Raw genomic sequence first — 25015 nt, 5'->3', positions numbered from 1 at the left:
AAAAAAGCATTTTTAAATGTAACATGACTCCTAAACACCTTACTGAAGAATTAGTAATTCATTTTAGTGCTAGAGTAAAAAAGGGTAGTGTTCAGTAGGCTGGGCTCCAATTAAGAGGCATTTTCTCTTGACAGTCTGTGTTTAGAACCTAATTTCAATACAAAATGTTTTGTATTTCCACTGAACTCCTGTTAGTTGAATATTCTCTCTCTCTCTCTCTCTCTCTCTCTCTCTCTCTCTCTCTCTCTCTCTCTCTCTCTCTCACACACACACACACACACACAACTTGTTAGGTTAACAGGTTAATTACCTCTAAGTACGGTATTAGTCACTCTATCTATGGTAATAGGGTTCTGTTCTTTGGGGAATCATACCACCCTAACTCCAACCTCACAGTTCAAGTGAGGACTTATCTGTGTCCCTCACTATGACGGAGGTCTTATGATTCAGGATGGATGAACTGTTTACATGGTCACAGTGATCAGTCCAAGGAAACACACATAAGACCCAAACTAGGCCCCTCAGTGTTCTCCCTTAGAATTTTTCTGCTAGAATTAACAGGAAAGAGCTTTTCTCACCTATGTGATTAAGTTCTGTAAAAATGTTACCTCCAAGTGTCAGCAGCCTGCATCCCTTTCTTTAAAGATGTCTGAAAATATAAAACTAATACAGTTGACCCTTAAACAATGCAGAGGCTAGCGGTGCCAGTCTCTTTAACAGTCAAAAATCTGCATATAATTTTTGACTCCCCCAAAACTTAACTACTAATATAGCCACTGTTGACCAGAATCCTTACCAATAATAGCCTATTAATACATGTTGTATGTTATAGTATTATGTACTCTGTTCTTGCAATAAAGTAAGCTAGAGAAAAGGTTATCAAAAAATCATAAGAGAAAATACATTTACAGTATTTATTGAAAAAAAAATCTGCATAAAAGTGGACCTGCACAGTTCGAACCTGTGTTGTGTAAGGGTCAACTGTACTCAGAGAGGAACAGAGACATGAGGTAGAGTCCTACCAGTATCCTGACCCCTGCATCCAGTCATCCTAGATGCCAGATCCTGCCCAAAGCTCGTTTTGTTTTTTATTCTTTGATTATTTCAGAATTCTAACTATTGCCTCTTTTGCCCTTGGTAAGTTAGTTTTTTTCCATTGATGATGCAGTGTTGTTTCACAGGTAAAGGCAGCATAATTCGTAAGTGAAATAATTTGGTACATTTCTAAAGCTAGCGAATGATAAAACCAGCCATATACTAGAATCGAGCACATCTGAGAACATCAAAGTTCATAAGGCTGAGACTTCATGGTTACTAGAGGTTTTATGGCGCGGGCTAGATTTGTTAAATAACTTTTTTAAGTGAGAGAAACTCCTTTTCTATATAGGCACTGGCAGAAAGTCATCCAATGATCATTTTTGGGAAAAAGGCAGTAAAGTGATGTCCACTCCATTATGCTAATGAATAGCAATAAACACTTTCCCTGGGGGAAAAATAAAACTTGAGGGACCCACGAGAGCTCAACATTGTAGAATCCTGTGAACCAATTTATAAAAGAAGCCCAATGCTTTCTGGAATGAAAAAATTGAGACCCAATACTTGTTCTCAGAGATTCAAATCTGGACAAACACCCATCAGGAAAGAACAGCAAAGCCTTTACATTGCTTATAGCAAGCAATTTCAACTCTTCCAGATGTGACTAATTAGATGTGTTTACTCAGCATTCTCTCACTGAGACAAGAGGAAGATTCAACCCCAACTGTACAGAGGAGATGAGCACCCGAGGGGAGAGCCATTTGTGCTGCCTCACATTCCTCCCTTAGAATCTGAAATGCCACACACACGGAAATTATTCTTCCTGGCCTTCCATTTTTAGGGAGCCACCTGAACACCTGGGTCAGTATAAGGAGCCTAATGAGAACAACAGAGAACTGTTATTGAGTCTTTCTATATGTTGGGTCCTAAGTTAAGAGTTTGACCTTAATGTACATTACAACCCTAGGTACAATAGCAGCCCTACCACTCGATCTTTCTAATTCCTTTAACCATGCTTATATTTCTTCATACCATGCACCACTGCTGGATTACATACTGTTTTATTTTTATTACCTAACTCCCCATATTGGAAAAAACACAGCTTTTCCCTCCTGTGTGTTTACTTTACTTTTACACAGAACTCTTCGCTTCTGACACTTTCAGCCACCAAATGTGTGAGGGATTTTCTCCCACCAAGCAATTCTCTGTGACACTAGCTGAGTATCCTCCAATTGAACTCAATTCTGACACTATCTACCCAGAGACAGCCTCAGCGTTTGCAGAATAAGACTGCTTCCCACACACACTTCAGATGCCAATCGCAAGTAGTAGGACCCCAGGTTACCCATAAAGTCTGTCCGATTTGGCTAAAAACAGAGTATTCCCATGACCTCCTACCCCTGGGATCTGATAATTTTTGAGAACAGCTCACAGAATTCAGGGAAACATTTATGTTTACCAGTTTATCGTAAAAGAGTGTGATAAAGAATGCAGATGAACATCTAGATGGAGGCGATGCACAGGGCAAGGCGGGCAGGAAGGGATGCGGAGCTTCCATGCCCTGTCTGGGTGCACCACGACCTGTTCACCAACAGGAAGCTCTCCAAACCCCTTCCAATTGGGTTTTTATGAAGGCTTCATTATAGAGGCATGATGAATTAAATCATTGACAATTGATTATTGAAATCTCCAGCTCCTGTTCTCTCCCCAAAGGTAGAGGGGGAGGACGGACTGAACGTTTCAACCCCTGGATGAAATGGCAGCCATCCCAGATTCTTAGGTGCTTTTAAAAAACCATCTCATTAACATAACAAAAGACACCTTTCTGGCTCTCACCACTTAGGAAATTCCAAGAGTTTTAGGAGCTCTGTGCCAGAAACCGGATGAACACCAAATGTATTTCTTACTACGAATCACAATATTACACTCTCAAACTAAAATGTGAGCTCCAAGAGGAGAGAGCTCTGTGTTGTTATCCCCCATACCAAGATTGCTGGCAGACAGTGCCTTTTCAGTTAAAATTCACTGACTGAATGACAGCAGTATATGATTTCATCATAAAACCTTGTGACGAGTTTTAGATAGGTTAAGTAAATAGCAAAAGACAACATTGCTAGCAAGTAGCAGAATAAAGACCTGAATTCAGCCGTGTGTGACACCAGCGCCTTCACCTTGAGCCACCAAATTATACTGGCCAGAGTGCCCTGAAGCATTTATTGTGTAAATAGCATGAAACGGAGAAAATTTTGCCCAACACCTCTGGCCAGGCCTTGGTCTTGCCACCAGTATCTGTTAAAGCACAGGCTTTAAGGTTAAATTCGATGACCTCAAGGTCACCTAACTTTTTACAACTTCAGTTTCTTCATCTGCTGTCTCCTAAGGATGACAAATAATTTAAAAGAGTTGTTGACTCTTGACAAATTTTATATCAATTTTACATCACTGGTAACAGTAATCCCAAGGAGAAAGATTGATTATAACACAAGAAACACCCTGGCTCTCCTCTGCTTCCATCCCGCTCTAGGCTGACCGAATAACACAGTTCACTTATATTCAATCAGCTTTTAAAACTGCTCTTGTTCCCTACCAGTTCCTCTAGATGTGTAGAGAGATCCCAAATGGAATGCCTGGAAAGACCTTGCTTACAATAAACATAAGGATTTGATCACAACTGCCCAGTGGAAGAATATACATCTTTGCAGTGGATTATTGGGTCTGTGCTCATTCCTTTTATAAAGGAGCACTAGCCCTCTGCTCTGCAAATGTAAAAAGGTTTAATATATATTTTCCAAGTTTTCTGGCAATACACTGAGGCTTGAAATATTTGGAGTTATTTGCCCAAGGCTAACACTATGAGCTGAGAAGCACATAGACCTTCTGAGAATCCATCGAGTACGGTCTTCCTGCTGTCTTTATATACTTTAATCAGAAGAGGTGACCAGTGGTATGGATATTTTCTCAAATTATGTATCTGTGCTCATTTTTAATCACAAAGACGTCTTTTTAATATCAAGAAATATTACATAATACCATCCCTTCCCCCAAACAATTGTCTATTGACTGGGGAGATACATTATGAAAAATAGTTACAGTGACTTAACTATAGACTTTTAAGCGAATTGGAGTTATATGAATCACACTGGCATCTACATGCATTTAGAAGATAGTATTGCATTTATGTGTGTGACATCTTAGCTATTCAGCCATCTAGGAAGCTAAGAAACCCTTGCATTAATATCCTGGTGCCTCGGAAACCTACATCGTACAGGCTAGAAACCAATGTCTAAAGATACTTAATTGTGAATTTGGAGAAAATACCACAAAGTTAATTTGAACTTTATTTCTGAGTGGTCTATAATTCTACTAATGACTTGCTGAATTAAAAAATTAAAATAATGATAGGTTGATCGTAAACAGAATTTCTTTTTGAAACAGGAAAAACAAGCATTTCTAATTGCTTTGAAGTCTAATTTTTAACTACAGTAGACTAATATACGTCTTGGCAGGATACTGGACATCATTTGAAACCATGGAGGTATAAACCCAAGGAACAATGTGTATAATGTTTGAATTGTGTTCAAACTGATCATGGAAAAAGCTAGGGGAATTCCTTTACTAAAATTATTGAGCAAGAGAGTGCTTCAAGCACAGTGTAAGAGGCAATTTATAATTACTGTTCTACTTTTTCTCCCCTTTTCATTCTTATTTTAGGGCACAGGCAGTTTGTAGCAAAACCAGCTTTTGCATCTTCTGAGTTTCTTATATTTTTACAGGAAAAAAATGCCATGTAACAAATTGCTGTAAATTTAAAATTAAAATTAAAATTTACATTTCTAGCCTCCTTACTTCCACTAATATTAAAGGAAGCTTCTCATATAGAATGAGAAGCAAATTCTTTTCCCTCTATTGTAAATGATCAGGCAGGTGACATTGGTGCTGTTTTAAAGATCTGAAGATGAAATGTATATTTATGCTACATTGTAAGTGAAGCCTTATAAAAAGTGAAGACTTTTTTTTAGGAAATCAGTATTTTAAAAATAGGATCAACTCAAATTTACATACTTTAATCATTTCAGATTAATTTAGTTCTGGGCTATTTAGAAATGAATTTCTTAATATACAAAATACAGCTGCTTAAAATAAAACCATAATTTTGGAACTTACTTATCTAAGAATTATAGAATATAAGCACTCAAAAAGTGATAATTTTCATGGATTTTCAAGCAATTTTTTAATTCTAGACTTTTGTTTTAGGAATTAAAATAAAAAGATCTAGAGAAAAATTTTCACAAATGAATGTGTAAACAAAACAGCACGTGAAAGCACCTTGTAAATTAAAAAATTATACTGGACTCACACCCATCACTATTTGAACTGAAAGCCTATTTTCACAAATAGGTGGCATTAACTTATTTGTTCATTTACTCATTCAATAAGCATTTGTGGAGTAATCGGATTCTACTGTGTGCTTAGGATTCAACTCTGAACAAGGCAATAGGGAAGCCGTCTGTTTCAGGCTCCTGGAATCTGGGTTTGAATCTTAGCTTTGTCTATTGCTTATTATGTGACCTTGGGCAAATTATATGACCTCATGCTTTGCTTTCTTCTTAAGTGAAATGGGGATAGTAATGATACTTAACTCATAGAAATGTTGCAAGGATTAAAATATGTAATTATCGTAAAACTCTTAAAGCAGAGAGTGTTTGGAATGATGGTTTGCTGCATGTTAGAATCACTCAGAGAGCTTTTTAAAAATATCAATGAGTACTTCAGTGTCTATAGCTCTGGCGAAGTGAGAACAATAAGTTGGGCTCTGATTGCTGGCTGACAGTGTCATACTGAGGACATTTGAATTCAGCTTCCCTCAACTCTCTTAAGAAGAGCCTACTAGAGTCTGGAATCATGCAGGTAGATTTTGACCAGTCATAACTTTCCCCATGTGGATGTGAATGTATGTAAATATCATAAAAGAATAAGAAAGAACCATAATCTTTAGAGAGGGCCACATTCTACAAGGAAAAGCCAAAGAGCCTGGTTTGTTCTTTATCTTGCCAAGAAAGATAGCTTGATCAAAGCGGACATGAGAACTATTTCACTGGATCTTCCATCTCAGAAGAAACTCACCAAAAATTCAGTGACAATTTGCATGGATAATGTGGTCAGTCACCAAGTTCAATATCATCGTGGCAAATACCACCAATGCTGACTCAAACCCCAGATTTTGGCACCAAGAAATGTTCTTGGGTCCACTCTGACAAAGAAGAAATTGCACACAGCATACCATGAGCTCTGAATGATACCACTGATACCTGGGAGTTAGGAGTGCAGTGCGAGGAAATTAAGATCGTGAATTCATTTGCGCAACTCTTGAGTTCCGCAGTTTCAGAAGCAGTGTCCCACAGAATCCAAGCCAAACTTATTGCAGCTCAGGAGAAAATGGCTGCATCCTGGGCTCTGAATGAAGTCTCAGTCAGTATGCAATTCTCTAGCACCTTTAGAACTGGAACTTCCAGGCACCATCCACTGGAAGTGCTGAGAAAAACTCTACAATTGTCTTTGTTCATAGATATGTGGTGAAGCATTGAATCAGTTTTCCATGGCTGCTGTTACAAATTACAAATTAAGCTTAGTGGCTTAAAACAACATATTTTTTTTTCTCTTATAGTTCTATAAGTCAGAAGTCAAAAATTGGGCTAAGGTCAAGGTATCGGCATGGCCACATTTCTTCTAGAAGCTCTAGAGGATAATCCATTTCCATGCTTTTTCCAGCTTCTAGAAGCTGTCCACATTCCCTGGCTTGTGGCCCTCTTTCACCTTCTAAGCCAATAATCACATCACTCTGACCTCTGCTTCCACCGTCACATCTCTTTCTCCAACTCTCCCGCCTCCCTCTATTCCTTATAAGGCCCTTGTGTTTAAACTGGGCCTACTCGGATAATCCAGGATAATCTCCCTATCAAAAAAAAAAATCCTTAACTTTATCACATGTGCCATGTCTCTTTTGCCACATAAAGTAACATATTCATAGGTTCTGGGGATTAGGATCTGGACATCTCTGGGAAGACATTATTCTACCTTCCACAGACATCATAGGGCAAAACACTGGCCTGTAGAGGTCAAAGAAGGGATCAACCTTCACACTGAGAGGAGAGTAGAGCAGGGTGACTTGAACCTCCACCTTCTCTCTCCTTTACAACATGCTGACTTTGGTGTATCTAGAATGCATAGCAGTTGAATGAGCTGTTAGCCTGGAAATACCAAGAGATATTAGTCATTCATGTAAGAAAATCTCTTGGGTTATAATATTTAATATATTTTTTTTAATCATTCAGAAGGAGGTTAAATTCTTCTTCTTCTGGCTTCTATAGAGTCACTGTGCACCCTAGAGGCTACGATGAAGTCCAGTGTGTAGGTTATAATCACCACCATAGACCTCTGCTCACTTTTGCAGAACTGATTGAATAAAGAATTCCCCAGTGCTTGTTTGGTCTCTGAATCCAAACTACATTTAAAAATAATCCTACCTGAGGATTAGACACTTCTTTGCCTGTGCCTTCTGTTACTAGGGAAGTAGGCTAGACAAATGACAGTTTCCCAATCCTTCTATGACTTTTAAACCTACTGTTTCAGTAAATCCTTAACATAACACTGCTGGCTTCTTCAACTGTTTTGGGCTTTGTTTATGAGTGAATGATTCTACTGTAGATTGTCTTTTGAACCAGGTAAATATTGTCCTCAAGTGACTATTTTCGAATATCAAGTATGAGATACTTTTCTTTTGCTTTTTAAATTTTTTCCCCCCTCTACTGATCCATAGTGGTCAAGGCAGAATAGCAATTTGAACTTGCTGTTCTGAAGAGCTATTTGAACAGCTTCAGGACAAATGTGCTTTTTCTAATATCTTCAGGGAAGCAGTGTGTTTTACTCCCTACATGTGGTATGCTGCTGTGCACTGTGAAGGCCCGGATTAAGATGTTTGGTTCTCACAGTGTACAATAATATTTGCAAACTAAAATATAACATATGTAGGGCACAAAAAGGCCAATGAACCTGAGCAGATGCTGTCAAACATGTGAAATAAAGAGAAAAAAAGATTTTTTAAAAATCCCAGCCTACTTCCCGCTTGTTTGCTTTCTTTCTCCCCCCATCATGCAATTGATCCTGATAGAAGAAGCTGTCCTTCTTGGACCTCAGTTTCTTTGTCTAGAGCATAAAGAACCACCTTCTGACTCTCAAAGGCCTCTGCATCTGTGTACACGACCCTCCTTGTCTTGTGTTTAGAAAGCCAGCTGTTGACATTTACATCATTTCTTCCCCGAGGCTCTGAATTCCCCTTGGAAAGTCTAGAACTTGGGTCATCCTTTCCCAGAGCCATCCTTGGCATCTGTCCTTGGCCAGACAAGCCTCGTCCATCCTGGCCCCTACTATAAACCCCTCCCCATCCTTCCCTGAACTTGATCAACACTCTAGCTCCTCGCACCCAGGTTCCCAGTGAAGCTTACTGGAGGCATCTAGAGTTTTTTGACTTAGAACTCAAGTTGCATTTTCTTATTGAATTTCAAAGTTTGGTTGTATCTGCTTTCTCATGAATAATATAACCCTATCTTGGTTGAAAATTAACTTGTCTGACTTAAAATAATATATGCATTAAAAAAAAAAGAAACCAGTGAGACAGAAAATGTGCTGTGCTTTCAAACATTCGTTCTTAGAAACCTTGGAACCTGGAGCTTGCAGCTACTGACTGTTTTTTCTTAGCAACTTCTTATCTCAGAGAACTTTCTAGCCCAGAGAAGTTAAGCATGTGCCTGGCCAGCAAAATGGAAGTGGTGTTCTTTAGAACAGTATTTTAATGAGTGAGACCTTGATCTTTGATTCCCTGGGGTGCAATGACCACATTAGACAATGCGTCTGAGTGAAGCAAGAAGGCCAAATTCAGGCCTCTGTGTGATGGGTAGTGTGATGTTACATGGCTGCTGTTCAAGAAGAAAGTACCTGCTCAGGACATGTGGCCTCCTGGACTACAGAATCTCCAGGGCGTTTGCCAAACCACAGCTGCAGAAATGGACGGCACTTGGAGAGCTGACTGCATTCTTAGATTTTAATAGAGGCCTATGTCTAATAGCAGAAATCTAATAGAACAGAAATGTCAGCCAATTTATTTGACAAACTGTGTTTTACAAAAAAATTGTAAAATATTTTACTTATTTATTTTTTTTTAGTCATGATTCTTTTAAGAGGAGTTGAAGATAACCATACCTGCTTGGCTAAAATTCACAGGGCAATAATGAGTTGCTGGCCAGTTGTTAATGGCTGAAGAAAGATCAGGGTAGAAATAGGTTGATAAATTGACAGTCCAAACGCTGTAATAAAACTTAAAAAGACTGCTATTAAAACTCTTCAACCTCAACTTGAGCCTGTCTTTAATTCCTAATATAACTATATAAGAGATTTATAATCACAGTTTTATTCTATTTCTTTTTCCCTTTCTCCCTCTTTTCCCAACAAATAATCATTTCAGTTCTATGGCCAAATTTTAACTGAGGCAAAATGTGTAAATACTGAATTAAAAGAATAAGAATTAAAAGTATTAAGATCCAAAAAAATGCAATGATGCCATACTTTTAGGCAATCACTGCCTGATTTCAAAATAAAATATAGACACTCAGGGAAATTGATGACATTATAAAACTATATTATTATCACTAATAAATAAAATACTCTTCTTTTTAAAGATGTGGTCTCTGTTAATATGATCTCTATTCAGTTTAAAGTTCAGTCGATATTAGGGTAGAAAACTGGAACAACAGAAAAACATTTCTGTAACATTTGCATTCTGACCACCAGGAAGAAAAACTAGATTAAAAAAATATTTTCAGGAAAATAAATTTCAAAATTCTCAAGAAAAACTATTTACTGATTAGTCTGTGTGGAAGTCATTATTGCATTTTAAATAAAAATACTTTTTTATTTGAGGCCCATAAGATATAAATAAGTGAATTGGGAGAATAAAAATATTGCTAAGATAATAATGAATAATATCAAGTGATAGGATTTGTTTTCCAGTTATGAGTTGCTTTATATTTACTAACCTCTGTGTTCAACTGCTGTTTTATATTATTCTATTCCTCATTCAACTATTTTATGTGGTGCTAGAGTGAATACACTGTCTAGTTATTTAGCACCAACTGGAGCTATTCATCTGTAGATTAATAGTTTTCTTAAGTGCAGACCACTAAAAGGCACTGTGTTCATGTATGCACTGGGGTATGCATTTGGGTAATTTTAAAAAATTATTTCTCTCAGTTGGGATTTGGGTGGGGAAAGAGGAAGGGAAATAATGAGCACTTGAATACGTCTCAAGAATTCAAATCAATCAAAATAAAAACTGTAAGATCCTTTAACTTCGGTGATAGAATGCTGTATGCATGAGAAAAAGCCAGTAAAATGCTGTATAGCTGTGACAGGGCACCAAGAGCGCTACAATAAATAGTCCATAAAGTTCTTCAAAAACAATCATGCTTTATGTTACTGCTTTTCTTTAAAGAGATTTTTTTAAATTAAATTATTGCAGTAAAAAAATTCACATTTATGTTTTACAAGATTCAATAAGGTTTGCTTTGTGCCAAACATTTTTCTGGCTTCGAAATAACTAGTGAAATGCCAACAATGTTTTTTACAATGGTCTCAGCCACAGGTGACCAGGATCATAGTTTACAGGGTTGGATCTTGGACCTTGAAATGCATAATACTGTATGGCTATTAATAGTACCTCCATCCAAAATGTATTCCCCTATCCAACTAGGTCTTTCTTCTAAATTCTTTCATCACCCTTTCACCTTTTCACAAGGTCAAAGATCACAATGGGAACACAGACTGTGAGCAAATCACAGGAGAGCAGATTCATTGGTGATTCTAAAAGTAGTGCCAGAAAAAAACAGTTGGGACTCTAACGGAATAAAGCTCAGCTTCTCTCATCCTGTCCTGGAGCCTCTTCTTCAAGCTATATCAATGTGGTAGGAAAGCTTGCCACCTATCTAGGTCATTCGCCTTGAATTAAGATATAATTACTATCCTGGCCATTTATCCCCTACCAAGGATAAACAGGTGGGTGCGGTTGGCAGTAATCGATCCCTTTTTCTGACTCAGAAAGAACCTGACACACTCCCCACAATGGTCAGCAAATCCCAAGAGCCCCGATCATTAGGTAATTGTTTGATGGTGACTGGATTAGTCCTGGAGGCTAGAGGTGCCTGATAAGAAAAAGGATATAGAACTTGGAACTAATTACTTTCCTGTTGTATTTGGCATTTCAGTAGAAAGAAAACTGGAATCAAATTAGAATTTTAATGAAGAGACTTTTTCACCTGAGTTTTAATCAAAATATCAGGTTCTACTCTCCCATCACCTTTTTCTTTTGCCACACAGCTCTTACCTAGAAATTTGTACGTGTTCACTGTGTGGTGAGGACAATACTTGCTCAGAAAAGAAAGCCTGAGCGTTAAACCTGCTAGACCTGGAAAACAAGCAATTACCTGAGAAATTCTGACCCCTAATCTTTTATGTCCTTCACTGCTCAGATAACTCAGGTAAAAATGAGGATTCTCCTGAATTGTCTCAAAATTGCTTCAATTTCCTTCTTTGCTAGTGGAGATTTTGTTACGTTGTGCTTTTTCAGCTGAAAGGCATTTCAAGCAAGAATGAGGCTAGACATTGTCCTTGTGTCAATAGGGTGGGTGTGGGTTTTCTGAGATATTAGTGTCATTGTATGTTTCTCTTCACTGATCATTGGTCTCATACACCCCACAATGCTGATGTGAGGACTATGGGCTGGTATAGCTTGAGCCTAGGCAAAACTGTTTCAGAGAAAGAGATCCTAGCGAGAAGGGCACAGAACCTGTGGTAACCTAGACCTGGCTTCCAGTCCTGGCTCTTCTACCAGTTTCCTATGTGTTGAATCTCTCAAGCTCTAGTTCCTGGTTTGATAGCAGTCAAGCCTGAAAGGATTATTGTGAAATCAGATGAGATAGCCTAGATTTAAGCAGCTAACAGTGCCTGGGAAACATAAGCAGGAAACATCTCATTTCCTTTCTTGACCACATAGGAAAGATGACCATACATCTTGGTTTTCCTGTTGTGTCGGTATAATTATTAACAGCACCCCAAATGTCCCAGTTATGATGATCAATGACGTGATTATTCTTCACCCAGGTAGAATTGGTTTTTGATTACATCCCTCTGTCTTTGCCAGAGAACTTTAGTGGCAAAGAATAAAACCCGCTTTTACCAGCTTAAGCGAAGAGGGAAATTTGTAGATAAGGAGTGGAGGTAGTTCCCAAAACATCCAGGCTTCATGAGAGGCCAAAACTCGGAAATTGAAGTCTGTTTTTCTCTCTCCAGAGCAGTCCGTTCTTTTGATTGCTCCTCTCTGCACATCTGGGTTTGCCTTTTTTTTTGCTTTTGGCAGACTGGCTTCCGCTGTGTTAGCATGCATGTGGCCACCATTATCTCTAGCTTTAATATCATCTTCAGTTCACATTGACTAAAGTCAGATCTTTAACCCCGACTTCTATATTCCTGAATAAAAGAATTTCTGGCTTTTTTTTTGTCGGTGCACAAATACATTCCAAATGCATTGTCTTGAGTCTAGTATCTGCCTATAGCTAAGTCAGCCGTTACTGGGGACGGACAGATGTCATGTGGTTTGCTCCCCCACTTACCATGTCTCTATGATTCTCACTGCAAAAGGAGCCTAGGAAGGTTCTCTAACAAGGGGTATGAGCTGAGAATAAATTGTCCGTGGGCAAAAAAAAATGAACTCTTTAGTAACCCCGCCCCTCACAAATAATATTTTGATGTCCCACTGAGGCACTTTCTCTCTCTGTTGCTCAGCAGAAATGATCTACATGCTCCCAGAATTCAATCAAACTTATGCTTCTGGGATCTCATTATTTCAGGTATTTCCTCTGTGCTGGGTGGATCTAAACTAATAAATTTATCTGTCCTCAAGTGCTCATATTTGGCAGGGAATGTAAATGTTCCCTCGCCACTGCCATCAACATGTTTTCATTTTCTCAGAGGCTTCCTTAGGACAGGGTGCCTTCAGCTAGCACTTCTCAAACTTTTCCAACAAAGTGGCCCCTACCATAGAGAGAATTCATATGCTTGGAATTCTGGGATCGTAGCATGAAATTTCTCACATTTTAGCTTTTAAACTCTGTTCAAATTTTCATTTTATAAAACATTAATGTTTGTTTTGATATAACTTTTCTCTCAGATTTTGGCATGAAGCCACTGATCTTGAACAACATACCATGATTCTCCTGCAGCTATTTTCAGACACACTGCCACATACCTGCCAAGCTGTGCATAACCTGGTTGGACAAACATGGATTTAGTCCAATGAAAGAGCAATATAATAGCAGAAATCAAGGCTTCAAGGTGAGTCAGTGGAGGATCCATTTTGGAGTAAAGTGCTTTTTAAATTTTTTTGTCTCTTAGATCACGCAACATTTGAACATCTCTATATGTAGGGTTGAGTCTGAATCATACTCATTTTTCCTTCCACTTTCTGAAGATAGATCTGAGTTCTAATTGTAGTTCTTTCTGGATTCTTCTCCCACCTCTCCAAATAACTAGCTGTGGAATCCTGAGCAAGTTACTGAACTTCTCTTTATCTCAGTTTCCTTATTTACATATCGGTAAGGTTAATAAAGGACTACTCTGAGAACTGAGTGAGGTACCATATGTCAAATACCTAGTATGGTTTCTGGCATATGTTATTTCTCCTATCTTTCTTTCCTATCCTCCTTATACACACAGATTGCTCTCTTCTTCCTTTCCCAATAACTTACATGCTTATTTACTCTTGGAAGTATAATCTTGTCTATTTTGTTGAAGTATCTTAGTATCCTGGGGCCTCAGGGGAAAAATCAGACAGGCAGGGCTAAAAAACAGGCTGGATTCCTGTAGACCTGAGGGTTACTGTTGTTCCTTCTCTCCAAATGTACAGGAAATGTTTCTTGTATTATCTTCCGCACCCATCCTTTTTTACCCTCTCCTGCTTTCATATCCCATATGGAACCCAGAAATGAAAAGGTTACCAAAGAAACTGGTACAAGTAATTTCAGAATTGGGGGCTTTAAAGAAGTATCTGAAAGGACCATACACTCATGGAGAGGCCACAAGTGACTTAGAGAAAGCACCCTCTCTGGTCTCATCCCTCCTGTTTTGTGCCTGCTTTCTGCCTTTCTACCCAGTACATCGTTCAGTCCCTCTCCTCTTGATCTTCATGCCCAGCTCTGGCTCTTGGAAGCCCAGGCTAATTTCTGCTTCTTCAGAAGGCAGAATGAAGGTAGAAGTGGATTTTTTCCTTCCTGTTTAAACCTTCCTGAATGAGTTCCTCAGAGAACAATATAACATGGACCAAAATTTGGGGCTCCAAAAGGAAGACACATCTTCCATATTCTGGTAGATTTGCACAAGTATGATTATTTCAGCAAGGACAGAGCAAGAATAGCATAAGGCAAACTACCGGGAGACCACAAAAAGGAGGACACACCAGGGGACTACAACACAGTCTCTCCTGTTGTGTCAAAGACATAGAGAAAGAAATAGTTCAAGGGTATGTTACAGTGTAAATAGGGACAGCATGTCAACTGTCAGACACTCGCCCCTTTCCTTCTCTTTCCTGCATACAATCATACAAGGTGGAATCCCAAAGCAAGAGAGTGGTAAGGAGAATCACTACCTATAAAGGGCCCAATACCATAAGTTGGGAGTGTCTCCGTTTAGAGAGAACCAGCTTTTGTCATGCCCAGGTCAGCAGCTTATGATGAGAAGCATTTATTTTCACATTCATGGATCTGGGGATCAGCTGGAGTCTGCTAATCTAAACTGGGGCCAGCTGGGCTTGGCTGTGGGCTGGCTTTACACCTGTACCACGTGTGTTGATTCTAAGGCCAAGGCTAAAGGGGCTGTGGCTACTGGGAGCATCTCATAGTGGATCACAGGGACTCAAGAGCCAAGCTGAACTGAGCAAGTACATTAAAAGACTCTACTTGAGACACACCCTCCATTTCATTGGCCAAAGCATGTCATATGACCAAGCATAAAGTTATTGGGGCTAAGGAATTATAGTCTATCCTGAGAAGGAAAGGGAGTTGAGTGACTATTTGCTGAACAGTAATCCAATTCTACTTCATCAGGTTCAGCCATATATGGTTCCCACCACCACAAATTCATTGAACCCCAGAAACATAGAATTGGAGGGGAAGTTAGTTGTCATCTAGTACAAACTCCCCTCTCCAATATGGAAATGCCCTCCCAGGAATGGGATTGCTGGATTATATGGTAGTTCTCTTTTTAATTTTTTGAGATTTTACCTCGAAAAACGAATGGAGTCCAGTATTGCTGGAGTACAGATACCAAGGAGAGTGGCATGAGACAAGGGCCAGTTTAGAAGTTGGATCTTTACTGAGAGAGTAATAGAAAGCTTTGAAAATTTCAAAGCAGGAAAATAGCATAGTAAGATCTTCATTCTCGGTGTAAAGAGTGGCTTAGAGAGAGGCAAGAGAATTTATGGGGAGATCATTCAGGAGGCTAGTGTAGAAATTCAGGCAATAGATAAAAGCAGTTTGGACTACGGTGCCAGAAGCAGAGATGTAGATTAGTTGATGGAGTCAAGAGATCCTTAGGAATAAAATAGACAGGACTTATTGATAGCCTAGCTATCAAGAAGAAGAAGAGGAATAAAGGATGGCCCTTAGTGTCTCATTTTTATAACTATATGAATGATGGTGCTCATGATTGTGACAGGGAACATTGTAGGCAGAGTAGGTTTGGGGAGGGAATGAGATAAGTTTGATTTCAGACATGCAGTTTTTTGAGTACCATTGAGACATCCAAAAAGAGATGCTGAGAATAGTAACAGCAAGCACTCATATTACATGTCAAGCACTGTTCAAAACACTTTGTACATATGAATTAATTTACTCTTTAAAGTAATCCTATGTGGTAAGTACTGCTTTAATACCATTTTAGAGAGGAGGCAAGAGAGGCACCAAAAGGTTAAGTAATCTTCCTGGAATCACACAGCTAGTCAGGAGAGAGTTTAAAAAGTAAGTTTGGAGTTTAGAAGAAAGACCTGGATTGAAGTTCTAATCAGAATTACTGATATAGGTATAGAGGAAATTGTTCCAGAAAAGTAGCATAGGATAAAAAGAGTTGACCATCGGGATAGAAAAACAATCTGCAATCTGTAAATAAGGTCAAGAGGATGACTGCATGTCCTTTAAATGCATCCTAGGTCATTGTTTATCAAATCTATCCATGGATTATTTCACTTTTTAGGAAAATATACCATTGTTTATCTTTGCTGCTTTTTACTCTTTTTACAGTTCTGTGAAGTTCCATTTATTTTTATATTTATACTCAGCAGAAAAGCACATTCCAAAGGTTAAAGGTAACAAGAATATTAACCAGTTTTGCATCTAAACAGTGATCTTATTCCAACTTTGTCTTAAAAAGATTACATAATCCCAATTCTTTAAATCACCTTAGAATCAGATTTACTATTTTGCTGGCTACATCATTAATTACTGAGTTGAATAAAACCCTTGATACATGTTTATTCTAAATTTGTAAGAGGGTCATGTTTTAACTTCTGAAAATTACCCTATAAAAGAAGTGGGTCTTAAACATATTCGACATTCATTTGGAGAATTCTTTTACTAGCCAGAAATCCATTCCCCCATTACTAAGGCCACATTTCTCCATATTTTCATTGATTCATTCTTTAAAAAGTATTACTGGAGAAGTAATTAGTGAAAGACACTTGTATAAATCTCAGGGCACTCAAAAATGAAAATCATATCTTTGAGTTGCTTATGGTTTTTGAGGGTGGGAGGGGGGGAACAGACAAATCAACAGGAAACCATAATATAAATAATACCATACAGGAAGAATGCTATAAAGCGTATGAGAAGGCATTGCAATGGGCATTAAATAACTAAAGGGACTTTGCCAATGGAAATGAGAAGAAACCATGGAAGCAGTACCACGAATGAAAGTGACATAGAGCAAAAGAAGATATCATGTTAATGTTTTGGTGAAATTCACATACCCTTGTTTTGGCAATCTCTACTGTGCCATTTTACATTCTTTGGAAATGGCTTAAACAAGAAATTCATGCTGAATCTCAGTGCTTACTACTCTCTTCCAGAAGGCTCATAAATGGTTCATGGTCACAGAATCTCCTGATATGTGACTACCCATCAGGAACACAGATTGCCATTATACATCCCAATTGCTGCATCTGCTCTTTTTAATTTCTTTGGGCATGACATCGACATGGGATTTTTGAGATAAAAACTAAATTTTGTTCTTCACTATTGAAAAGAAACTAACAAATATAAAAACAGTAGTTATACTGGGTTTCTGGATTTTTCTAAGGAGGTGGCTTTGAAACTTATGCATAAAATGAACCAACTATCAAAAATCAGGTCTTCAAAAACAATATCCCTAAATGAACCCTGTGCAGTCAGCAGAGGCAATCCTCTTCTGTGCTCTGCTCACTGCTAGAAGGCTCTCACTATTTAGTGGGCATTGTACTAGTTCCGTTTACCTGGTCATTCTTAATTCTCTTAATAACCCAGTAGGATTGGTCTCCCATTTTACAAAAGAGCAAAGGGACTTTCAAAAAGAGTAAGTAGCATGCCTAAGGTCATGGTTTTAGGGTTTAACCCAGACCGTCTATCAAAGTGTACAAATGTTGTAATGTAAAGCAGTTAGGCAACAGGTGCTAGTTCCTGTTCAGGCTTCTCGGTTTGGCAGAACTGTCACCGCATGTTCTTTTTGTACACCTGAAGCTGCTTGCCATAGAGGAGAATTCAGAGCTCCAGGCCTTTTTATTATTTATTCTCTATCCCCAAACAGGGGACTTTACTTCAGAATTTTCTGTTAACTCCTCAGAAAATCTTATCTGAGATCTTTATTATTTGAACATTTCTAACTAGATTGTGCCATTAATAAAAACCAAGCACTTAGTTGGGGACTAGAAATAGGACCTTAATCTATGGGGACCAGATGAGAGATCGTCCACAAATGTTAAATAGCCAAGTCCCTTCCCTTCCTTCAGAAGAAACCTGGTATTTTACATCTATACAGTTCATTTTGTATCCACAAGTATTTATCAAACCTGTATTACGTGTCAAATTCTGCTCTGTGCCAGAACAAAAAGATTACATTTACATGGACTGAGGGAGGTCAAACATGTGAAAAATTACATCAAATGAGGGTCTCGGGAAAATTTGTGGAGGTTTAAAGTAGAATAGTCTGTTTGAAGGACAATTTGGCAGAATCTACTAACTTTTTAAGTATGTACACTCTGATACAGAAATTTCACATCTATAAATTTATCCATAGAAATACTTACATATATTTAAATGTGCATGATAGATTTTTTTTTAAACAACAGAATGTCAGAAAATAAATGACCATCTAAGTACTATGGTGAAAAGAAATTACATTTTTCTGTACTGACAGGGACAACCATCCAAGTAATTCCAAAACAATGCAGAGTATGATTTTATTATGAAAATCATTAACCTCTATTACATGTGTGTGTATATGTGCTCACATGTGCACAGGAGTATGTAAATACCAAGAGAAAGTTCTGAGTAGACACATACCAAATTACCAACAGTATATTCTGGAGACAGAAATGAGATACAAGTAAATTCAGGGTAAAGATGGTCTTTACTTTTTACTCTAAATATGTCTAATTTAAATTATTTTAGTTATTTTAAATATTTATTAAAATAAATTAAAAGTGGTGTGCCACAAGAAAAGTACAGCATGCTGTAGGATTTCAGAAAGGTAATGAAGCCCACCAATGTACCTGCAATAGTTGTGTCTCAGTCACAACAGGGGGGTGCACGCAGCTCACATAGGGGACACCCCTGGATCACCTGGTTCTGGTAATGGAAGGAATTGTGATGCTAAGCCCACAAAACACCTTCTACATAAGACCACTCTTTTAAGACTAGGAGACATATCTGATCTACCTAATATATAGAAACAAACACAGAGAGTTAGGCAAAATGAGGAGATAATCCAAAAAAGAAAGACAAAACTCCAGAAAAATAACTAAGTTAACAGAGATAAGCAGTCTCCTAGATAAAGAGTTCAAAGTAATGGCCACAGAGATGCTCACTGAACTTGAGAGAAGAATGAATCAATATAGTGAGAATGGCAATAGAGATAGAAAATATAAAAAAGAACCAATCAGAGCTGAAGACTACAATAATTGAAATGAATGATACTTTAGAAGGAATCAGGAGAATGGATTGGTGATCTGGAAGACAGGGTAGTGGAAATCTCCCAATCGAAACAGCAAAAAGAAAAAATAAATGGAGGTAGTTTAAGTGACTATCAAGTGTGCTAACATTCACATTATAGAGATTTCAGAAGACAAAAAGAGAAAGAGACAAAAAAAAAATCTATTTGATGAAATAAAGGCTGAAACCTTCTCTAACCTGGAGAAGGAAATGTACTTCCAAGTCCAGGAAGCACAGAATACTAAACAGAAGAATCTAAAGAGACCCACAACAAAATACATCATAATTAAAATAAGAAAAGTTAAACATAAAGATCAAGCGAGAAACAACTGGTTATGTACAAGGGGACTCCCATAACACTATCAGCTGATTTCCAGCAGAAAGTTTGCTGGACAGAAGAGCATGGCATGATATATTCAAAGTAATGAAAGGAAAAAAACTCTAATCAAGAATACTCTACAGGCCAGTTTATCATTCAATATCGAAGGTGAGACAAAGAGTTTCCCAGACAAGAAAAGTTAAAGGACTTCACCTCCACTAAACTGGCATTACGAGAAATATTAAAGAAACTTCTTTAAACAGAAAAGAGGCACCAAAACTAAATAAGACAAAATATGAAAGAAAAATTATCACTGGCAAAGGTAAACACATGGTAAATGTAGTTGGGTGAACCACTTATAAAGTTAGGATAAAGGTTAAAAAGCAAAAGCAGTAAAATCATGTATATCCATTTATATATACAATAATTAGTTAAGGGAAACACACACAAAGATGTCAAATATGACATCAAAAACCTAAAACATTGGAGGTGGGAAGTAAAAATGTGCCTTTAGAATGTATACAAGCTTAAGTGATCATTGTCAACCTAGATGCTACACACATAAGCTGTTATAAATGACTTTCATGGAAATCACAAACTAAAACCCTAAAATAGATATACAAAAAATAAAGAGAATGTAATCTAAACATACCACTTAAAAAGTTATCAAATCATAAGGGAAGAGAGCCAGAGAAGGAAGGAACAGAGAAATACAAAAACAAACATGGAACAATTAACAAAATGGCAATAAGTACATACCAATCGATTAGTATCTTAAATGTAAATGGACTAAGTGCTTCAATCAAAAGATAGAGTGACTGATTGGATAAAAAAGAAAACATATGCTGCCTACGAGACACTAGCTTCATATCTAGACACACACAGACTGAAAGTGAATGAATGGAAAAAGATATTCCATACAAACAGAAACAAAAAGCTGGGGTAGCAATACTTATATTAGACAAAATAGACTTTGAAATAAAGACTAACAAGAGACAAAGATATTATATAATGAGAAGTGGGTCAATCCAACATGAGGAAATAATCATTGTAAACATCTACACCACCAACATAGAAGTATATAACTTTTATATAAAGCAAATATAACAAAGGGAGAGATTGAAAGTATAACAATAACGGCAGACATTGACAATCCACTTATATTAATGGATAGATCACAAAGACCAAACCAACAAGAAAAGATTGGCTTTACATGACACATTAAACCAGGTAGATTAATAGATTTATACAGAACATTAAAATGTGTATAGAAGAATACACATTTTTTTCAAGGGCATGTGTAGCATTCTCCAGGTTAGATCACAGGTAAGTCTACAAAACAAGTCTCAATAAATTGAAGAAGATTGAAATTATATCAAGCATGCTCTCTGATCACTATAGTATGAAACAAAATCTATTACAAGAAAAAAAAACTAAAAACCACAAAGTGTGGACCCTGAACAACATGCTACTAAACAATGACTGGGTCAGTAAAAAAAATCAAAGAGAAAGTCAAAAATTATGTTGAGACAGATGATAATGGAAACGCAATTTTACACAATTTATGGGATGCATCAAAGCAATTCTAAGAGGGAAGTTTATTGCAATACAGGCCTACTTCAAGAAATAAGCAAAAAAAATTTTAAATAAACAGTCTAGCCATAAAACTAAAGAAACTGGGGGGGGGGAGCCCAAAGTTAGTAGAAGGAAGGAAATAATGAACAGAGCGGAAATAAATAGAAGTGAAAATATAATAGAGATCGATAAAACTAAGAGCTAGATCTTTAAAAAGATAAACAAAAATCAATAAACCTTTAGTCAAACTCATCAAGAAAAAATAGAAAAGGGACCCAAATAAAATCAGAAATGAATGAGAAGTTATAACTGACACCAAAGGCATTTAAAGGATCAAAAAGTGTAATATGAACAAGTAATACCAACAAATTGGACAATCTAGAAGAAATGGATTAATTCCTAGAAACAAACACTCTTCTAATACTGACTTAGGAAAAAACAGAAAATCTAAACAGACTAATTACTAGTAAAGGAATTGAATCAGTAAGCAAAACTCAACAACAATAAAACAATCTAGGACCATACTACCTCACAGGTGAATTCTGCCAAATATTTAAAGAATTTATACCTATCATTCTCAAACTGTTGCAAAAAACTGAAGAGAAAGATATGCTTCTAACTCATTCTATGAGGCCAGCGTTACCCTGATACAAAAACTAGTCAAAGACACACACACAAACATACACAAAATTTTAGAGGCCAATATTCCTGAATACAAATGCAAAAATTCTCAACAAAATAGGACCAAACTGAATTCATATCATCTGCAAATAGTGAGTTAATAATACATTAAGAGGATCATATACCACAATCAAGTGGGATTTATTCTACAGGTACAAGGATAATTCAATATCTGCAAATCAATAGATGTGATACACCACATTAACAAAACAAAGGATAAAATCTATATGATCATCTCAATAGATTCAGGAAAAAACATTTTACAAAATTCAACTTTCATTTGACAAAAATTCTCAACAAAGTAGAAGAAACATACCACAACATAATAAAGGACATGTATGACAAACTCATAGTTAACATCATACTCAGTGCTAAAATGCTGAAAGCTTTTTATCAAGATTAGAAACAGGCATGAATGTCGACTCTTCTCTTTTATTCAACATAGTATTGGAAGTCCTAACCATACCAAACAAAAAATAAAGGGCATCCAAGTTGGAAAGAAAGAAGTAAAGCTCAATATTTCCAGATGACATGACACGATATATGGAAAACCCTAAAGACCCCCACCAAAAGAAACAAAAACAAAACTATTATAACTAATAAATGAATTCAATAAAGTTGCAGCATACAAATTATACAGAAATCAGTAGTGTTTCTATACACTAATAATGAACAATCAGAAAGAGAAATTAAGAAAACAATCCCATTTATAATTGCATCAAAAATAATAAAATACCTAGGAATAAATATAACCAAGGCAGTGGAAAACCTGTACTCTGAAAACCATAAGATTATTCATGGTTGAAAGCATAAATATTGTTAAAGTGTCTATAATGCTTAAAGCAATCTACAGATTCAATGCAATCTCCATTAAAATACCAACGGCATATTTTATAGACTTAGAGTCAGTAATTCTAAAATTCACATGAACCACAAAAGATTCTGAATTGCCAAAGCAATCTTAAGAAGAACGAAGCTTGAGGCATTATATATTACCTGATTTCAAACTATATTACAAAGCTATAGCTCATAGCAGCATTATTTAAAATATCCAAGCTATGGAAACAACCTAAGTATCCACTATTAGATGAATGGACAAAGAAAATATGGTATATATACACAAAGGAATTTTACTCTGCTATAAAAAGAAAAAATATTCTGCCATTTGCAAGAACATGGATGGGCCTAGAGGTATCATGCTAAGTCAAATAAGTCAGATGATGACAAATACTGTATGATTACACTTCTACGTGAAATCTAAAAAGCAAACAAAGAAAACAAAATGAAAATACTCATAGATACAGAGAACAAACTGGTAGCTGCTGGAGAGGAGAAATGAGAGAAAAAGTTGAAGGCGATTAAGAGATACTCCCAGTTATAAAGTAAATGTCATAGGGATTTAATGTACAGCACAGAAAATAGAGTCAATATATTGTAATAATTTGTAAGGTGACAGATTGTTAGTTACTAGACTTACTATAGTGATCGCTTTGTAAGATATGTAATGTTAAATCACTATGTTATACACCTGAAACTAATATTGCATGTCAGCTATATGTCAACTAAAAAAAAAAAAGGTGATGGATTTGTCCTGATCGGAGGAAATCACAGTAGATGAAGAGATGCATTTCGGTTTAGGCCTCAAAGGATCAGAGGTATTTTAAAACAAGAAAGTATTCCAGATGAGAAAATGGAGTAAACAGAAAACATGCTGTGTATTCTGTAAGGAACATTCTGAAGGCAACTAGCAGAGGGCCTGGGTGCTCAGGAAGTTCTGAATGACTAAACTGAAGCATTCTCTGAAAAACTTTCCATGATTCTCCTCATTAACTTAGATACTTTATGTGATTGTCCATTGCTTGCATTATCCTAGGTGCTCCTTAAATATTTGTGGACCAAGTGAATTAAGTTACCATTAATTATTTAATGCATAGTACTGTGTGCATATCTTAATTCTAGCACTTATTAAATTCCCCAACTTAATTATAAGTCTTTTGAGGACAAGAAAAATGTCTTTTTCTTTTCTTTTTGTATCTGCTGTGTCTACTGTCCAAAACAAAATAGACGATCCAAAATTTTGTTGATGAATGTCAATAAATGAACAGATCAAGTATGAGATAAAAATAGATAGATACATACATACATGAAAAGGAGATTGATGCTCAACTATTGACAACTGTCTATAGACTAATGCATTTGAACTTATTCTGAGTGCAGTGGTAAAATTTTTCTACAAGTTATGTCACTATCAGAGCTGATTGGAGAATGAAAAGGAACCATTAAGAAACTCTTTAAATAGTCAAAATATCAGAGGGTATACATATAAAACTACCCAAATCAGATCAGATTTGATTGTTAGCAGAAAAAGCATCCCAGTGAGAACAAATAGAGGGAATGCAATTAACACATTTTTAACAGCATCTGTATTCCATGGGGAATGGTTCAGCAGTTTTCTTTAGGGAAGAGTGAGAGGAGGAGAGTGCTACTAAAAGAGAATAATTAAGGATAAATAGGTACCTGTGTAGCTAAAGGCAAAGATCATCCCATTCTGTTTTCCAGGACAGCTTCTTTCATCTGTGCATAAAATATTGCTGATCTGAATGAATGACTACTCTCATTTGCTACTTAGCAAGGATCCTGATTCAGGAAAACTATGACCACTGCTCCTTTATTTTAAGGTAACACAGGTAAGCAAGAAATAGGGGGAGCTTTTGTTATTGAATAAACAATGCTGTGGATAGAAAGAGAAATGGAAAATTTAGAAAAGGAAGTGAAAGTCTGAGTTACTGCTGCATAAATCTCCTGAGACCTATTGCCCCAAATGAGCCCATTCCTGCTATTACAGTTTTCTTTATTACACACTGAAGGAGATAAATAAAATTTGTGTCAAATGAAATATTTCCTATTTTGATGAGAGAGGACATGACCAATTAGAAGTTCTTTATACCAATAGACTCCAGGGACCACTTTCTTATGTAAAGTTCCAGTGGCAGCATTTGGCAAAGTAATGCGTGAAGCTCTGGTGGCAGGCTCTGCTCTCCTAAACAGAAATATCTGAGTTTCCAGGGGA

The 25015-nt window shown here is 36.9% G+C and overlaps 1 long non-coding RNA gene across 1 annotated transcript; it reads left to right on the top strand.

Annotated features, from left to right (window-relative positions):
* Window positions 1-12940: 12940 nt before the first annotated feature.
* Window positions 12941-24554, top strand: LOC107517050. The gene is made up of 3 exons (XR_001598433.2): window positions 12941-12989; window positions 13310-13473; window positions 24505-24554. It is a non-coding gene; the product is annotated as an uncharacterized LOC107517050 (long non-coding RNA).
* Window positions 24555-25015: the final 461 nt, after the last annotated feature.

This window comes from Rousettus aegyptiacus, unplaced genomic scaffold, assembly GCF_014176215.1.
Source record: "Rousettus aegyptiacus isolate mRouAeg1 unplaced genomic scaffold, mRouAeg1.p scaffold_m13_p_1, whole genome shotgun sequence".
Lineage (NCBI taxonomy): Eukaryota > Metazoa > Chordata > Mammalia > Chiroptera > Pteropodidae > Rousettus > Rousettus aegyptiacus.
Note: the sequence above shows the minus strand (reverse complement) of the source record. Positions and strands in the feature narration are given on the sequence as shown.